Source organism: Rhea pennata, chromosome 21, assembly GCF_028389875.1.
Source record: "Rhea pennata isolate bPtePen1 chromosome 21, bPtePen1.pri, whole genome shotgun sequence".
Lineage (NCBI taxonomy): Eukaryota > Metazoa > Chordata > Aves > Rheiformes > Rheidae > Rhea > Rhea pennata.
Window position 1 is genome coordinate 1,893,895 of NC_084683.1, and position 16,347 is coordinate 1,910,241.

General features: G+C 53.0%; 1 pseudogene; it reads right to left on the reverse strand.

Annotated features, from left to right (window-relative positions):
• Positions 1-1,268: 1,268 nt before the first annotated feature.
• Positions 1,269-2,090, reverse strand: LOC134149682 (exosome complex component MTR3-like; annotated as a pseudogene).
• Positions 2,091-16,347: the final 14,257 nt, after the last annotated feature.

A 16,347-nucleotide genomic window follows, 5' to 3' on the forward strand; every position in this document is an offset into this window, starting at 1 on the left:
AAGTGTGACTCCTGCTACTTGTTTTCCAAAAACAGTTTGGGGTTTGATGGGGAAAAAAAAGGGCCACTTGAGTGAGCTGTGCTCCTGGCAGAGAAACAACCTCCCTGCAGCGCCTGGCCCAGGCCACTTCTGGGCTCAGTGGTAAGGGCAGCCCTGATCTCAGGTCTTGCCTGCATCAGGAACAGAGGTAGACTACACTGGGCAAAATTTGCTGCTGTAGTTGCCACTTCTAACACCAAGTTGCACATAACCAGGAGCCAACAGAGGAAAGTCCAAGTGTGTGCGCAGAGCCCCCTCTTTGTGAAGGACTGAGCCTGCTGCTTGGCAGTCAGTTGGACAAGTAGCCATGGACTAGCGGTGCCAGGCAAATGAGCACATCCTTCACTGTCTCGCTGGCAGACCCAAGCAGGCCAAAGACTCATCAGAAAAGCTGGGTTTATTATATATATTAAAAAAAAAAAAAAAAAAAAACAGCCAAAACATGTCTCTCCACCACCCCAAAGCACTGTCCAGGCAAGTCTCTGTAAAGTCCAAGTGACGCACAGGCTGTAGTGATAGATGGTTCCTGCCAGGGCTGCTCGAGTCCTGTTGTGTGGATGGTTGTGGTGGGGTGTTGGTAATGGACAGGCTGGACATAGCAGTCTCATCCTTGGCACCAGGGCCACCTCCAAGCTTTGGGCCTTGGTGAGTCCAGGGGTGGCCTAGTAGACTCTGTGGGCTCCAGCAGCACGGGTGGTTGACTGGGGGGCTCCAGCAGGTGCAAAGATGCTCTTGGGGAGATCCAGTGGTTAAAGCAGCTGATCTCAGCAGTGTGGGCAGTCCCTTGGAGGGGGGGGGGTCCAGGAGCACTCCAGTGGTGTGGAGGGGTGGGGGGCACAGGCAGGCTCTGGCAGCTGAGGTAATATGGGGTCCACTCCGCAGCAGCTCAGGCAATGTGTATGTGTGGGGGGGCTGCTTTTGGGGGGCTTAGGTGGTGTGAAGGCTGCTCAAGGTGGGGGGGGCTCTAGCAATATGGACAGGCTGCTCAGGCAGGAGCTGGGGTGCTCTGGGAGGTCTACGGTGCTGTGAGGAGCTGCTCAGGAAGGCTCTGGGGGTCTCTAGCAGTGCAGGCGACTGCTCGGCTGGGCTCCAGCGGGCTCGGGTAGTGGGGGGCTGCTCCAGAGAGGCCTCTGGCAGTGCAGAGGGACAAATCTGGGGGCTCTAGCAGCATGAGGCCACTCTGCTGGCCTCTGGGGCCTGTGGCAGCGGAGGGGGCCCTTCAGACCAGCTCAGGCAGTGGAGGGGGTGGCACAGCGCTGGGCAGCGCGCAGGAGGCTCTGCTGAAGCACGGGGTAGAGGCGGTGGCAGCCATCGAGGCCAAGGTGCAGGACCTGGGCCCAGCTGTCAGGGGGGCCGCCCTGGCCACAGCCCAGCAGCCTTGGTTGAGGGAGGGCAGTAGGGCCACGGTGAGGAGGGCGGCGGCGCTCCTCGGCCTCACTAGGCTGCAGGAGCCAGTAGGCGGCGGCGGCGCTGGGCGGCCGGGACAGGGCGCAGCCCACCGCCAGGTCGAACATCTCCATGCCGGTGTTGGTGAGTTCCAGCGCGGCGGCGCTGATGGCGGCGGCCAGGGCGGAGCCGCCGTCCTGCAGCAGCAGCACGCTGATGGCGAGGCGTGCGCACGGGTAACGTGCCAGCCGCACCACCAGCTCCAGCACCTCACGCAGCACCGCCGCCGCCGCCTCGCCATCCGCCAAGGCCTCGTGCGCTGCTGCCTGTCACCCACTCCTGGCGAAGGGAGCGCGCCGGAACTCACACACCAACCGCCCCGCCGTGGCAACTGCCGCGCCGCCCGGCTCCACCGCCACGGCCGCCTCGCGTGGGCCCCAGGCGGTGCACAGCACCTTGGTGCCGCTCACCAGCTCCACAGAGGCCAAGCCCTCAGCCTGGCTCAGCAGCCCCACGCATGTGAACAGCGGCTGCAAGGCGCACGGGTCCCGCACCTCCTCCTTCTCCTCCTCTTCCTCCTCCTCCTCCTCGGCCGCCGCCGCTGCCCACATCTCCGGCAGCTGCGACTCCTCGGGGCCCTGCAGGCGGCGGTGATCCACTGGCATCCTCCGGCCAGCCGCGCCGCGAGGAAAGCAGGGAAAGAGGGAGGGAGGGAGAGGGGAGCCCAGCCCAGCCCGGTCCGGCCCCCAAGCACAGCCAGCGGTGCACGCGGCAGGCGGCCTTTATTAGCCGAGTTGAACCCCCCTCTAGTGCCCCCATCCTCACCTCACTAAGATCTGCAATCTCCTTCTGCACATCCTTGTTGGGAGCTCTCTGCACTTTCACTTTGGCATCCAGGTCAGACAGCAATTTCTTGAGGCTGTCTACTTTCCTGAGGGCCTAGCAGAATAAAATTCAAGTTATGTTTTGCAGAGAGAGTTACCAAGTTGATCTCTGCCCAGAACCATATGCTGCTGTTCCAGACACGGAGACTCCTTGCCATTCCCACACTCAATGGAGAGCACCGTACCAAGCCCGAATAAATTCTGACACTTACGCCCCCAAGAGGACTTTAGATCTGCAGACTATCCTGCAAATCAATGTGAGCTCGCCCTGCAGCCGCCTCTGGGATCCACCCTATGCCCTTCTGCCCCACTAACACGACAGCTAGAGCTTAGACTCCTCCAGCTATGTCATACACAGAGACTTCCAGCACAACCTTCACTGACAGCAACATCCTTTTCTGTGACTGGGCTGCTGGAGTTCAAGCCAGGAGTCCTTTACGTACTCATAACGATACCCTGTGGCGCTGAGTTATCGCAGTAGAAATACTGGCCAAACTTGACTGAAAGGAACCTCGGTAGAGGGTTACCGTGTGTGTGCATGCTCCAGTGATTTCCTGCAGTGCACAGATTTCACAGAAGATTATCTCCTGCCTCTCCCTTACCTTTCGAGCTTCAGCACCGGTGACTGCAACTATCCTCCGGATGCGTTTAGCAATTGCTTCTTCTGACACAATTACAAAGGGGCCAGTACGGCTGGAGTTCTGCAAGTGCCTTTGAAAGAACCCAGACACAAACTCACAGGAGAGAGTTAAAAATCTCAGCAGGTATCAGCACGGGAGCAAAAAAAATAAAAAAAAATAAATAAAGGAGATGCAGCAAGAGTGGAGACAGGACTCAACTCAGCCATTAAAAGTCTAAGAGGGAAAAAAGGGTGGCAAAGACTATGCTCCCAGCACTGCCATAGACAGTATGTGCGGGCAGGGACATAGGTGTATAGGCAGTTTCCCTGTCTGCAAAGGCTGATAGGAAACACAGCTTTACTCAGGACACTGCACTTAGAACGCTGAGGCTTATAGTCATTTCCTCAAGCTCTAACCCTTCTGTGCCCAGCACACATTACAGCAGACCTTCAGGAACTCAGGATCCACAGGGACTCCTCCTCACCCACCCCACTGCCTTCCACTGCCTCTCCAGATACTCATGTCCCTCCGCAGAACTCAATAGAAGTGGTCGAGCCTGTGGGGCCAGAGAGGTCAGCCAGCAGCTCTTCCACAGGGATGCCGATTGAGACCACACAGACAGGATCGGGGTAGGTCTCCTCAAAAACAGCCCGCAAGCCTTGAATAGCTTTGGCTGCTGTGAGAATGCAGTCCTTGGCATACACAGTCTACAGAGGACAGGAGAGGAGTGCAGATAAGAGCTGGTCCTGCCAGCTGTGATCAAAGGCCTGCATTCCCACAGAATCCTGGCTTCCTCTGAAATATCCTAAAAGGAAAGTTACGTACCTCACAGGAGTGACAGTTTGTTGAGCTGCAGGGATCCCAAATTGTTTAACAGCTACTCCATCTTCAAGTTTCCTGATACCAGGGCCTGCTCAGACCCTGTGTGCTCCTGCACATTCAGTGATTTCTAACTACAAACTCCCAAGCAGCGTGGAGGGTTCCTTCCACGGTCTGCTCTGAGACAGGGCTTGTGCTGGGCAGAGCAACTCTCTCACATCATAGTGGGTCTGGCTCACATCACCAGCCAGGCCTGAGAAACTACTCTGTCAAGTTCTCCTTGGCTCTCATAGCTAATACGACACTAGAGCAGGCAAGGAATTACTCTACCCCTAGAGAGGCCTCAGAACCAGTGAACAGAACAAGGTATCAAAATTTTCTTGAGGTCATTCACATCTGTGCACAATACTGCATCAGTAGCTCAGCAAACTCCTGCTGGGCCAAACTTCCAGCATCCCAGATCATACAAAAATTTGACCCAAGGCATTTTTTCCTAACTACGTCCCTATGTCCCTGTCCAGCTGAACTTAAAGACTGAACACAGAGAGCCAGTCCATGTGAGAAGAGTCAATGGGAACTGGTGACCAAGTCAAAACTTATCTTTGACCTGAAACATTTTGGGGAATGGCAACAAACATAAACCCATGTTACACCGCACAGTTCAGTCACAGGGAGGAGAAAGCACAGAATGAATGGGGTTCACACCAGATTTCTTCTGAAAACTGGTGCCCCAGTCGTCCACTGAGGCTGGTTCAGACACTGTGGCAAGCCTATGCCTGGGTCTGCCAGGAAAAGAACAGGATCCTTTCTACAGAATTGGGACAGTGAACTGACTGAGTACCATCCCAATCCACAAGGTCCTTCTGAACCTGACAGTCATACCCACCTTCGCTTCGTCGATTATCCGGTTGACAATCCCTTCAACTTTCTTGATTTCCTGGGTAGACACGGCTCCCTTGGCCGTGAAGTGAAACCACAGCTTGTCTGGTGCCACCAATGACCCCCTCTGGTCAGCTTCCCCCAGCACTGAGCACAGGGCAAAGTTGAGGATGTGGGTGGCTGTGTGGTTGCTCATGACTGACCTCCGCCTGGTCTGGGGGAGGAAGCCACTGTTAAATAGGGCCTTGCTTGCAAAACCTCTGCAGACAGCTTCATAGATTTCAACTGCTACAGGCAATGTCCATAAGAACCACAGTACCAGAGTGGGAATCCTACCTGATTCATGCCAGCATTGGCAAAAAGCAGTGTGGGATCAGCCAGGGGTATTGTAGAAGAAGAGTGCACATAAGTGTGCTTGTTTTCCTTGAAGAAGTCAATAAATCGTTGCCTGATCTGGCTAGCTGTTAGCGTAACTTCCATCTTAAAACTGCAAGCCACAGCTGTCAAAAGCAAGTGCAAGGGAAAGCAGCCAGGCCTTGGTGCAATCTGAGGGGACAGCAAAGAACAAGGCTCTTACATCAAGACATCACGTTGTCAAACTCAAGCACTAACATCAGGATCACTGCCTTTATCCCTTAAAAGGGGTTCCTCACATTAACAATTACTTTCACCAACTCCCCAGATTAATCATCAGTCTGTCCCAAATGGTGTTGATCCAAAACCTACCCCCTCCAACCTCCCAGATGTCTGCAGTTCTAGCTCTAGTTACCTGTTTTTTGAAACCATGTATTTGAAGATCCCAAGTTCACCTGGATACTGAACTGTTAGTCAGAGACTGTGTCTGCCTTGCCCTATCTCTGGGGAGAACTGCTAAGTCCTACAACCATTCAAGGTGAATAAAGCATAGGATCGTAGAATGGCTGCAGTTGGAAAGGTCCTCTGGAGATCTCCTGCTCCAACCCACCTGCTCCAAGCTGGGTCAGCTGTAAGGATGCCTGGAAATCACCCCTGCAAGCAGTCACATTACCTTACCCACACCAGTGACAGAAGACCAGCTCCTGTGTATTGTACCTGGTACTTAGCACTGTCCTCGGCCTCTGAGAGAGGCGGGAAGAAAAGCCTCTCCCAGCAGCTCCAGTACCAGCGGTGCCGTTGCCTCCACCCTCTCACCACCGCCCCCCTCGTGGGGAACCTTCCCCCAGCCCACACCATTCTGGGAGGCAAAGAGAGGTCGCGGGGGCAAACCCAATGCCGACGGCCCCCCAAGCCGCCCAGAGCCCCAGCAGAGGTCCTGCAGGCCGTCGCAGTCGCTCTGGCCCCCGCATCCACCATGGCCGCTGACAGAGGCAGGCTCCCGGCACGCTTTGCAGCAGGCTCACACCCAGCAGTGCTGCGCCTTGCCGCCAGCACCCAGTCTGGCGCGGCACCCCCCAGCCCCCTACTTGCGCGGCCGCCGCCGCAGCCTCTCGCTCTGCACCACCAGCCCTGCAGCAAGAGCTGCCCCGCCCCCGCCGAGGGCACCGGACGCCCCTCTCCGATTGGCTGTCGTCGTGGTCTCGCTCAGGATAAGCCCCGCCCCTTTTGCCAGGCCGAGGGGCGGGGTGGCGGCTGGCTGATGCAATGGCGGGACATGAGGCCACGTGACACGGCTGGGCGGAAGCTGGGCAGGGCGCCGCCATTTGAGGCGCTGCAGCCCCTCTGTAGAGCGCTGCTGGTGGCGCCAGGCAGGCAGTGCCACGCATGCTCTCTGCTGTGATCCTGCCTTACGACAAGGCCTCGGGGAGCTCAGCACGGGTTCGCTTTGGTGCACAGGCCTGAGGTGCTGGCGTCTGAGGGGCGACAGGCTGCTAGAAAGGCCAGGGCCAGGAGGGGAATAAGGGGGAGAAAGAGCCAGTGCAGGAAGGGTGGATCCACTGGGTGGCTGCCAGCAGTGATCAAGGCCCTCCTTGCCTGCCTCTCGGTCAATACGGCGGGGCCCCCTGCGTGGGATGTAGCAGTTGCAAAGCGGGTCTGAGGGGACCAGTTCGCAAACAAGATGTACTGCAGTTGTTCCATATGCAGCAATTGTGCTCACTTCATGCAGTCAGGGAGCTGCAGGTAACGGAGGTGCACATCCTGAGTTAACCTGAGGGGCAGTGTTTATAAGGTAGAAGTGGAGAAGGCTGACCTAGAGAAAAAAAAGTTCACTGTGAGGATAGTCAGACATTGAAAGATGGGCCCAGAGAGGCTGTGAGATCTCTTTTCGAGGGGGTTTTAAGACCTGGCTTGATCAAGCCCCGGGCAACCTAGTGTGAAGTCTGTGTTGAGCTGCCTCTGAAGGGGGTTTGGATTTGAGTCCTGCCGATGTCCTCCCCATTCTTAAGAGTCACAGGGTGCTTTGACAGCATGGAGATCTTGGTTATATTTGTCTCATCTCTTTCCCACAGCAACCCTTGGGAAACCTGCCCTCAAGTAGTGTTTCCTGAGCCGTGACCTGTGCCCTGGCCTGTCTGTGCTGCTGTCTGGTTGGCCAAAATGGCGAAGACGGCCGAAATGTTGGCCATTACCTTGGCTAACAGTTGGACGTTTCCAAAGGTTGCTTGCTGCTTGGCTTCCTCAGCTTTGTGCTTGGCTGGCCGGCAGCTGTTCTCATCAGATCTGGTCCTTCAGCTGCCTTTTTCTCATGTCTATTTTCTCCTTTCCAAGGAGCCTAGAAAGAAAAAGAAGAAACTCTAGTCATGCTGGTTTCTAATGGGAAGTCTGCTCTCGGTGCTGCCTTGTAGATAGGAGCAGGAACAGGCAAGACTGTATAGTGCAATTGCTTGCATGGGTGATTATGCCCATAATAAAAGCCTTCTACAGTGGATCAGTCTAATGCCAGCCATTCTCCGAAATGTACACCCTGCATGGAGGCCTTAGTCTATCCACTGAGATGGAAGGAAACATTGCTGCTTCTTCCCATGCACTGTGTCAGCTGCAAACAGGTTTTTCAAATTTCGCTGCCCCTCCACCATTTAGCAGCTGCTGGCAGAAGCCAGAATATTTCTCTGGTGAGTGCCAGGTCTGAAACTACTTGGATCTTCAAGGAATAGCCAGCCAGTCACTTTCCTCCGAGAGGCTGAGCAGGGCTGAGCAGCAGAGATGCTCTTAGACACGTCCAGATGTAACAGACCCATCCCCACTACTTTCCTCTTATTTCCTGCCCGATCTTAAGCTCAGGTTGCCCCAAATATTGGGCCAAACACAGCCTGTGAGACTTCTGTTGAGACTTTTTATGTGGCAGTCCCTTGTTTCTTTCAGCATGTTACTCACTTCTTCCTTCCCCAAATCCATGCCTCTGGGCTGGTTTTGGCTGCAGGAGCCTTGGCTTAGCAGAGATGTGTTGGTCTGATAAGCCTCCCTGCATTGTCCTCCAGCAGGGAGAAAGGTGATGGCTGTAGGCTTAGTGCCCTGACAGCTGTAGACAGCTGCCTGCAGAGAGCTGGCGGCCTCCTCTGCTGGCTCCTGGGTGCTCTGAGGGAGATCGTTTATACAAGTTGAGCTTGCCAGCTTGTATAATAAATGCCAGATTTCAGACCTGTTTAGGTCTCTTCTGGTTTGTGGTTGTGTTTCAGGCATCCTTCCCAGCACTGAATGGAAGTGATCCTTATTCCATGATTACAGGGACTGCAGCTGGGGCTGCAGGGAAGGAATCAGATCTTGGGAAACTGGGTGATGCTGCCAGACCGGGGACATCTGGCCCCTTGTTCACCATGCTGGGGAGCTCCTGGCCCAAACTCGGTCCCTAGCCTGGCAAACCTGAGCCTGGGCAAGCTGCTGCCAGCACTGTCACCATCCCCACAGGAGCCCAGAGCCACGCCATGGCCTGTTCCCCATCTCCTGTTCCTGCAGAACAGCCAGAAATTCTGCCAGGTGCAGCCTATTTGTCACCGCCCAGTGCATAGAAAGTGGCTGTGCTGGCTCAAAGTGTCCTGGTGGGAGGGTCCAACCCAGGCATTGGGCTGGAGCTGGTGAGTTAGCTTGCCACAAGCCCCTAGGCCCCCTAGCACATCTTTGCCACCTGCCGCGAACCTGATGGGAGGTCAGTGCAGGAGTAAGGCACAGGGATGGCCACAAGGTGGGTGAGCGAAGGGGAATTTGCAGACCCCATGGCCTTGCTAGGTCTCTGCAGGGTCTGGCTTTCAGCTTGGAGCAGGCTGGCTGAGTCACTCCCATGTGACGCTCTCACCATGTCTCTGTGGAGCTGCCAGCCCCCTGGCCAGCAACTGGGGCCCAGGCCAGCCTCATGGTTATGACTGTGCTCCACCCAGCTACATGTGAGGAGACTGGAGGGGCACCCAAGCTGTGCCCGCAGGGTGCCCACATCCTGGCTTTGCCAGTGGAAACCCCTTCCCTGTCCTGATGATCATTACTTCACTGTGACTGGGGAAGAGAAGAGAGCCTGAATCCAGCAGGACCCCTTCTCCTGCCAGCCTCTTGGTTGGACAACAAAATTCCCTACATCCCTGGCAATGCCATCCGGGAGAACGCTGCGCTGGCCTGTCTGCTGGGAATGCAATAAAATCACAGAATCACAGAATGGGTAAGGTTGGAAGAAAACTCTGGAGATCATCTAGTGCAACCTCCATGCTCAAACAGGGTCACCTAGAGCATATTAGACAGGGTTGCATCCAGGCAGGTTTTGAATATCTCCAGAGAAAGAGACTCCACAACCTCTCTGGGCAACCTGTTCTACTACTCTATCACAGTAAAAGAATTCATAGGGCAGATGCTCCAGCCCTCTGATCATCCTCATAGCCCTACGCTGGCCTCTCTCCAGTAGCTCCATGTCTCTCTTGTACTGGGGAGCCCAGAACTGGACACAGTACTCGAGATGTGGCCTCCCCAGGGCTGAGTAGAGGGGCAGGATCACCTCCCTCGACCTGCTGGCAACACTCTGCCTAATGCAGCCCAGGAGACCACTGGCCTTCCTGGCCACCAGGGCACATTGCTGGCTTATGGTCAACCTGTCATCCACCAGCACTCCCAGGTCTTTCTCTGAAGAGCTGCTCTCCAGTAGGTCAGCCCCCAGCTTGTACTGGTGCCTAGGGTTATTTTTCCCTAGGTGCAGGACTCTGCAGTTGTCCTTATTGAATCTCATTAGTGTAATAAATTGTAACTATTTGTTCATTGTTTAGAAGGAGGAATAAGCCGATGGAGGAGGAGGAGGAGGTTTTACAACAATCAGGGTTGAGACATGATGTCAGACAAATAAATTATGGTAAGCACAAAAGCTTATATGACCCCTTGTGGAACTAGTGTCGGGGCCCTAGCTATCTTACAGGACTATGAAGAGCTGAAGTAAGCAACAAGCTGCTCAGGGAGGAAATTCATGAATGTCTTGGCCCACTCCCTCCTGCCAAGCAGCACTGTCCTCTGTCAAACCAGCAGTCAAACTAGCTTCTGAGGCAGGCGGAGGTGGGTCTGGACATCTTGACCAAGCAAGTTTTATGGAAAGGTACCACATCAGTTCCCAAAAGTGCTGAATGCAGTACTTGAGTTTGCCTGGCTTTTTGGACTGTGACACACAGATTCATAAACAAAAGTAAGGCAGGACACAACATTCAAACTTACTGGACAGTTCCTGAGCAGAGCAATTGGTTTGATGCCTGTTTGGGGGTGATTCTGGTCATCCTTTCCTTTGCTGCTGGCAAAGAGAGGGAGAAGAAATAGGCTAAAAGGCTGCACATGGGAAATCTGTCTCTCTGTTGGTGTTGATATTACAGGTTGATGCTCAGGCCCAGAGACACAGTCTGGTTTGTGATGTTTGCAGCCTGGACTGGGGAGTTTTCGTATCCTTTTCAAAGGTGACCAAATTTGTTGACCTTTGTCAGCAGTACTGGGGAGCAGCAGGAGAAGGTAGCAAGCAGATCTGGACAGCATAAGGGCTTGTAGTGGAACAGGGAGAGAAGACAGGACAGCACTTCATGTGTCTAAAGATAGGGTATTTGTGCACACTTGCCTACCAGGGTGGTGGGTAAGGATGTAAAGTGCCCGGAGAAGGTTGGAGTTGGGGTGAAGTGTTAAATATGCAGAAAGTGCTGGAGTATGTTTTCCTGCAGGTGTGTCTTGGGGAGGCAGACAGTAGTGTCTTAAGAGAGTGAGGGCTGCTCAGAGTGTGGGTTTTTAAAAAGAGTTGGTAATAAATGAATCAATAAAAACATGCAGCTAAGGGAACATTTGCAATAAAATTTTCACCACTGTAATAACTGAAATAAGAAGTAACCAGAGCTCATTAACAAAGTACTTCCGTAGAGTGAATAATAAGGAAACTGAATCAAGGAAATGCAGATAATGTATCAATTTCTACCTACCTGTTTATTTGTTAAAAATTCATCTGAAAAGTTCAAGTAAATGTTCATCATTTCTTAGCCAAAAAGACATTTCTGAAGTCAATCTTTACTAAAAATAGGCAGTGAATTTTTCTATCGTAATACTAAAAGTAGAACGCCTTCTTTATAATAAGTGATAGCATCTTTAAAATTACCTGAGATCCCCAACTGGTAATATGTGATGCAAAGAGCACACTCACTCTCCTCACCAAAGCTTGGCCAGCATAAAAGGGACATCTCAAGGGGCTGGCCACTCCATATAAAGTCTTTACTAAAACGTGTGCAATCCAGAAGGGAGTCAACTCTCCAAGTAAGCTAAAAACTGATGAAAAATCCTATTACAACAACAAAATAGTTTCAAAAAGAGAAGCTACTCCAAATATTCTTTCTCCATGTTAAGAAAAGATAATTTCCAACCAATAACAGGAATACACTTTTCAAAAATGGATGTTAGAAATCAATTCTAAAATGTGTACGACCTGTCTCTTCATTCCATTTCCTTCCTTCCCTTTCTTATCCTTTTATTTCTTTGACTGTGGCAAAGTTGAGACTCTTAGCTGTTCACTTTGCTTTTAGGAACCAATTCAGCCATTGCATAGGGGAAGGTGATTTGGTTGGCGTAGCAAAAGAAATGAGCTCATCCCACACACCTGGCTCTGATCCTGCATGCAGCTTGCACACTGGGCTGCTGGCGTGTGGGAAGGCAAGTGTGCGCTCTACTATGCAAGTGCTTTGGGTCTCAAAGGGCTACCGATAAGCATGCCATGACTTTTCCTTGTTGCAATGACTCAGCTAGTCCAAAGAAATTAATCATTCACCAAAGTGGTGAAAGATCCCTCATGGTGAGTGACAGAGCCTGGAAATCAGTTAATTTTATCCCCCCAAAAGGTCACTGAAGAGTATGCTGTGAAACGGCCTGTACCCCGCCACAAGTGCCCTCTTGAATCCTGAGGAGAAGCTACACGCACACACCAAAGATGCTGATACTGTGCATGGAGTGTGTGGATGAGTCAGCTGGGGAAAGGATTTGGACTTCCAGCAAAATCAGTCCCAAACTGAGCAGCACCTGAATGTGTCCAAGCTCTGTGCTGGGTCCAAAAACCTCAGCACAAAGGAAAGCCTAACTCAATATTCAAAATCACAAACAACTTAAAATTTGAGCCTAATGTTGAGAAATAGCCATTGATTTTATAAGGCAACAGCAATAATAATCTTATAAAGACCTGTGCTGCCCCTAAGGGTATTTAATTCACATAGGGCAAGCCCAAAACAAATTTGCTCATCAAATTCTCCCAGTTTGTTTTCATCACACCTTTATGAAGTCCTGAAACAGCTGCAAATGTTGTGGAAGATCAATTTAAGTACAGATTGCTAAAAAGGAAAAAAGATGTCAACCACATCTCTGGTTGAGAGATCTGTATCTTCACGTAATTCAAAGATAAAATTAATCTATCCACCAGATTTTAGCAGCCCCTATAGCTGCTGTGCAGTGTGGATGGACTCTAGAGCATAGTTTTATTGTTTCCCCAAAGATGATGTCTATCATTGAAACACGTACATCCAACTGGGGTTGGTTCCTAATGGCAATGACATGTAAAATAAATCTGGGAGCATCAGTATGTAAGGACCAAGAATCTGTTATAAAATAAGGCCTGTGCAGTCATAAATTCCTTGAATACATGAAGCAAATGTAGTTAAACTCCTCTTAAGAGTGGTCTCCTATATCATTAAAAAAGAGCGGGATAGCAGTTTGAAACATTGGATGAACATTCATAAAAACTGCTTTACTTTAAACAAATCATCCTGCTTGAAGTGAAAATATGTCTTGTTAAAGCATCCAAGCAGTAAGGCTATATCCATAAACTCAGCTAGACATTCTCCCAAGGGATGCTTATATATATTCACAGCTAAGTCTGTGAAGCCCAGGCTTCTGGGCAAAACCAATAAGCAAGGACAAGCTGCTGCTCATTTTGATGTGTTTAGCACTCTGATCTACTCAGACCAATCCTTCCTTTTTGGATAATACTTGTTTAAAAAGAGTTACTCCAACCACAGCAATATTTCTGAGGGCACACAAGGAAGGCATGGGGTATTCAGGGTTATTTTGGTGCTGCAAATTGGAGGTGGGAAGAAGTGAGCTATGTTAGAGAGCTGATGAGCGGTGTAGTACCATTAGGGAGGCAAGGACCCTATCCCACAACAGGGCAGGATGCCAGACAGTACCCATCTCCTGCAGTTGTGGAAACTGTCAGAGCTCTCCTCCATGTCCTTTTTTACGCTGGCAGACACACTGAGTTTGCAGAGCCTCCCAGGGGCAGGCTATGAAGACCCATCTGAAAGGCTAGAGCCTGAACCTGCTCATCACAACGCAGGCATCAACTCACATGCCACGTAACTGTGACAGATGGGTAGTTGCAGAACACATGCCATTTGTGATGCATGTCAGGAGAAGAGCTTCACAATGAGGAAAGACTTCTTTACTGTGAGGGTGACAGAACACTGGAACAGGTTGCCCAGAGAGGTTGTGGAGTCTCCTTCTCTGGAGATATTCAAAACCCACCTGGACGTGATCCTGTGCAACATGACCCTTCTTGAGCAGGGGAGTTGGACTAGATAATCTCCAGATGTTCCTTCCAATCTCAACCGTTCTGTGATAGCCTGGGGATGTGCCAGGAGGATTGGTGTGCTGGCCTAAGGGACAAGATTCATGCTGATGAAACACTAGGATAGATGTGCTATCGCAAGAGGTGTGCAGCCCCCAGCAGAGCCTTCTATGAGACATGGGGTACTGCAGCAGATGTGCTGTTGTAACGGATACGTCACCACTGTAGAAACTCCAATGATAGAGGTGCCATGCTGTATCTGCTATTGCAGTGTACATGCTACCTTGATTGAAGTGTTTCAGGACAGACTAGCTACCATGAGAGATGTGCTGCCCTTGGCAGAAGAGTTGCAGTGTTATTACAGGGCCGTAGCTGTGCCACGGCAGCAGATGTGGCAGAGTATCCTGAAAGAGAGGATATTGTGTGATGCCACCTGATGCTAGGACAATATGGTGGGCCAGAGCTGGCAGCAAGCGGGCAGTAAGCTGTGGTAGGCCAGGTACATGGATAGCCAGACTCTCTGGTCAGACCCTCCTGCTTTCCGTGCAAGTCTTGGTCCACAGCAGTGATGTTGACCCTTGTCCCCTTCTGCAGGCCCCTCTGATGGTGGAGCACAGTGTATGGGGCATCCTAACCATGCTGGCCAGCCTCTAGCAGGACACTACAGGTACCTTCTTCAACCAGGAAGGAAATAGCGTGTCCTGGTGATAGACTGCTGGCCAGGAGCTGGAGCTGTACTGAAGCCCCATGTCCGCTGTCCCTGCCAGCCTTCTCCTCACCTGTCTGCTGCAGCACCCACAGTCTGCTGCTCATCTTTTGCTTGACTCAGGTTGCCAGGGAGACAGGAAGGACATGAGAGTCAGCTTCTCACTCCCTTTTTTCTTACCCCGTGCATGGAGTCTTGCAGTGCCCCTGTCCCCCTGCCTCTGTAAATGGCAGGAGCTGACACCTCTCTCCTCTGGCTCTGTATACACAGCCTTTTGCCAGTATGGGGCTTGTGCTAGGTGGCCTGTGCCTGTGATGACCCAGCTCCCTGCTCCTGTCCCCCACAGCGGCTGCCTGTGAGTGGGTAGCCCTCACCAGTGTGCTCCTGGTCCCCCATCCTGGTTACTGTTTGTGAGTGGCAGGTGTCTATCCCTCACATGAGACCTGCTACTGTGCCCTCCCAGACATGGGGCAGGGCATCCCCCTGTCACCACTGGCATGAGGCTGTGTCCCTGCAGCAATGCTTGTGAAGGTGTTTCTAACCAGCCAGCCCTTCCCTTGCCCATGCACCCATGCTAGCTTGATGCCCGCAGCCTTTTGAAGCCCACGCTTTGGGCAGATGCACAGGCCCTCAGCCCTTCCTGGCCCAGCCGGGACCTGGTGCCTCTTGCTGCCCTCCCAGTGGAGGCCAAGGGCCACAAGCAGAAGCTGGAAGTGTCTCTCTGCTCAGGCATCTCTGGGGAACAACGGAGCCTGCAGGCAGGAGAGGGGCCAGGCCCCAGCAGCCCCAGGCTGTCATCATGAGGTCTGACTGTTGCCAGGCTCTGTCAGCCCCATATGTCACCATGGAGTCAGATCCGGTTGGCCCCAGGCTGTCACCGTGGGGCCAAGTCTCACTGGCCCTGGGCTGTCACTGTAGAGCTGGCCCCAGGGGAAGTGCGAGGACCCAGCTGAGCTGTCATGTCCCTACACAACCATGGCCCAAACCACTGGCGACCCCCAGGGACGTGCTGGGAGCCCTTCTCCACCCTCGACATGCATGCTGCCAGCAATGCCTGGGGCATGTGCTCAGTCCCTCTCTGAAGTGGGTGGCTTCACGTGCACTGAGCCTTCCTCCTGCCCTCCCAGGGGCTGGGGGTCACTGTCCTCAGGCTAGAGCTCCCCTATTCCCTGCAGGAGCCTTGTCCAGCTAGGCATGCCCTAGGCACCATTCCCAAGCCCTCGCCTCAGCTAGCAGCCTCCATGTCCTGGGTGAGCTGCATCCGCAGAGCATCCAGACAGGGACAGGACATGCCACCCTGAGCTCCCTGATGGGTTGGTAGCTTCTGGCTGAGCCTGAAGGCCAGCTCTCCTTGCTCTGCACCCTGGCTGTGCGAGTGCCTTGCGTCCCATCTTGCGTCACTAAGACCAGGAGTTCCCGGTGGGCTCCGGACCCATGGGAGAGGATGCAGGAGGAAGAACACAGTTTGCTGTAGAGCAACCCTTTTGCAGTGCCATGTGGGGAGAGGGCGCGTGAGTTCCCATGACTCCCCAGCCCCACTGAGCTATCCCAGGCCGGAGTGGTGTCCACGTGGCACGCGAGCACAGCCAGCTGGGGGAAAGGTAGCCCGATGGCTGCTCGGGGTCTTTGCCAGCCCTGTGCTGCCTCCCCTCAGCACCCATGTGGGCCCCACAGCCCCTGGGGTGACCCAACTCCTCAGAGACGGGCACCAGCCTGGGACACCTGCCCCTGGATAATTTGCTTCCTGGAGACCATGTTTCCAGAGCAAGGTTAACTTCCCACAGAACCCACAGGCCGTCACTCATGGGGATCCCCATGCACAGCCATGAGTCAGGAGAGCTAGCCTGGTGGCACTGCTATACAAAACGCTAAGGAGTCCTGCCTAGGAAGAAGGCTGCCCTCTGCAAGTTCATACCCCCCACACACATCCGGTTGCAGTCACAGATGGACACGGTAGCACTGCTGCTCATGCACACGGATTTACTGAGGACATGGGCACAGCACAGTGCAGCAGCAAAGGGACCTGATGCCAAGATCCGGGCATGATGCTGTGCTGGTGTC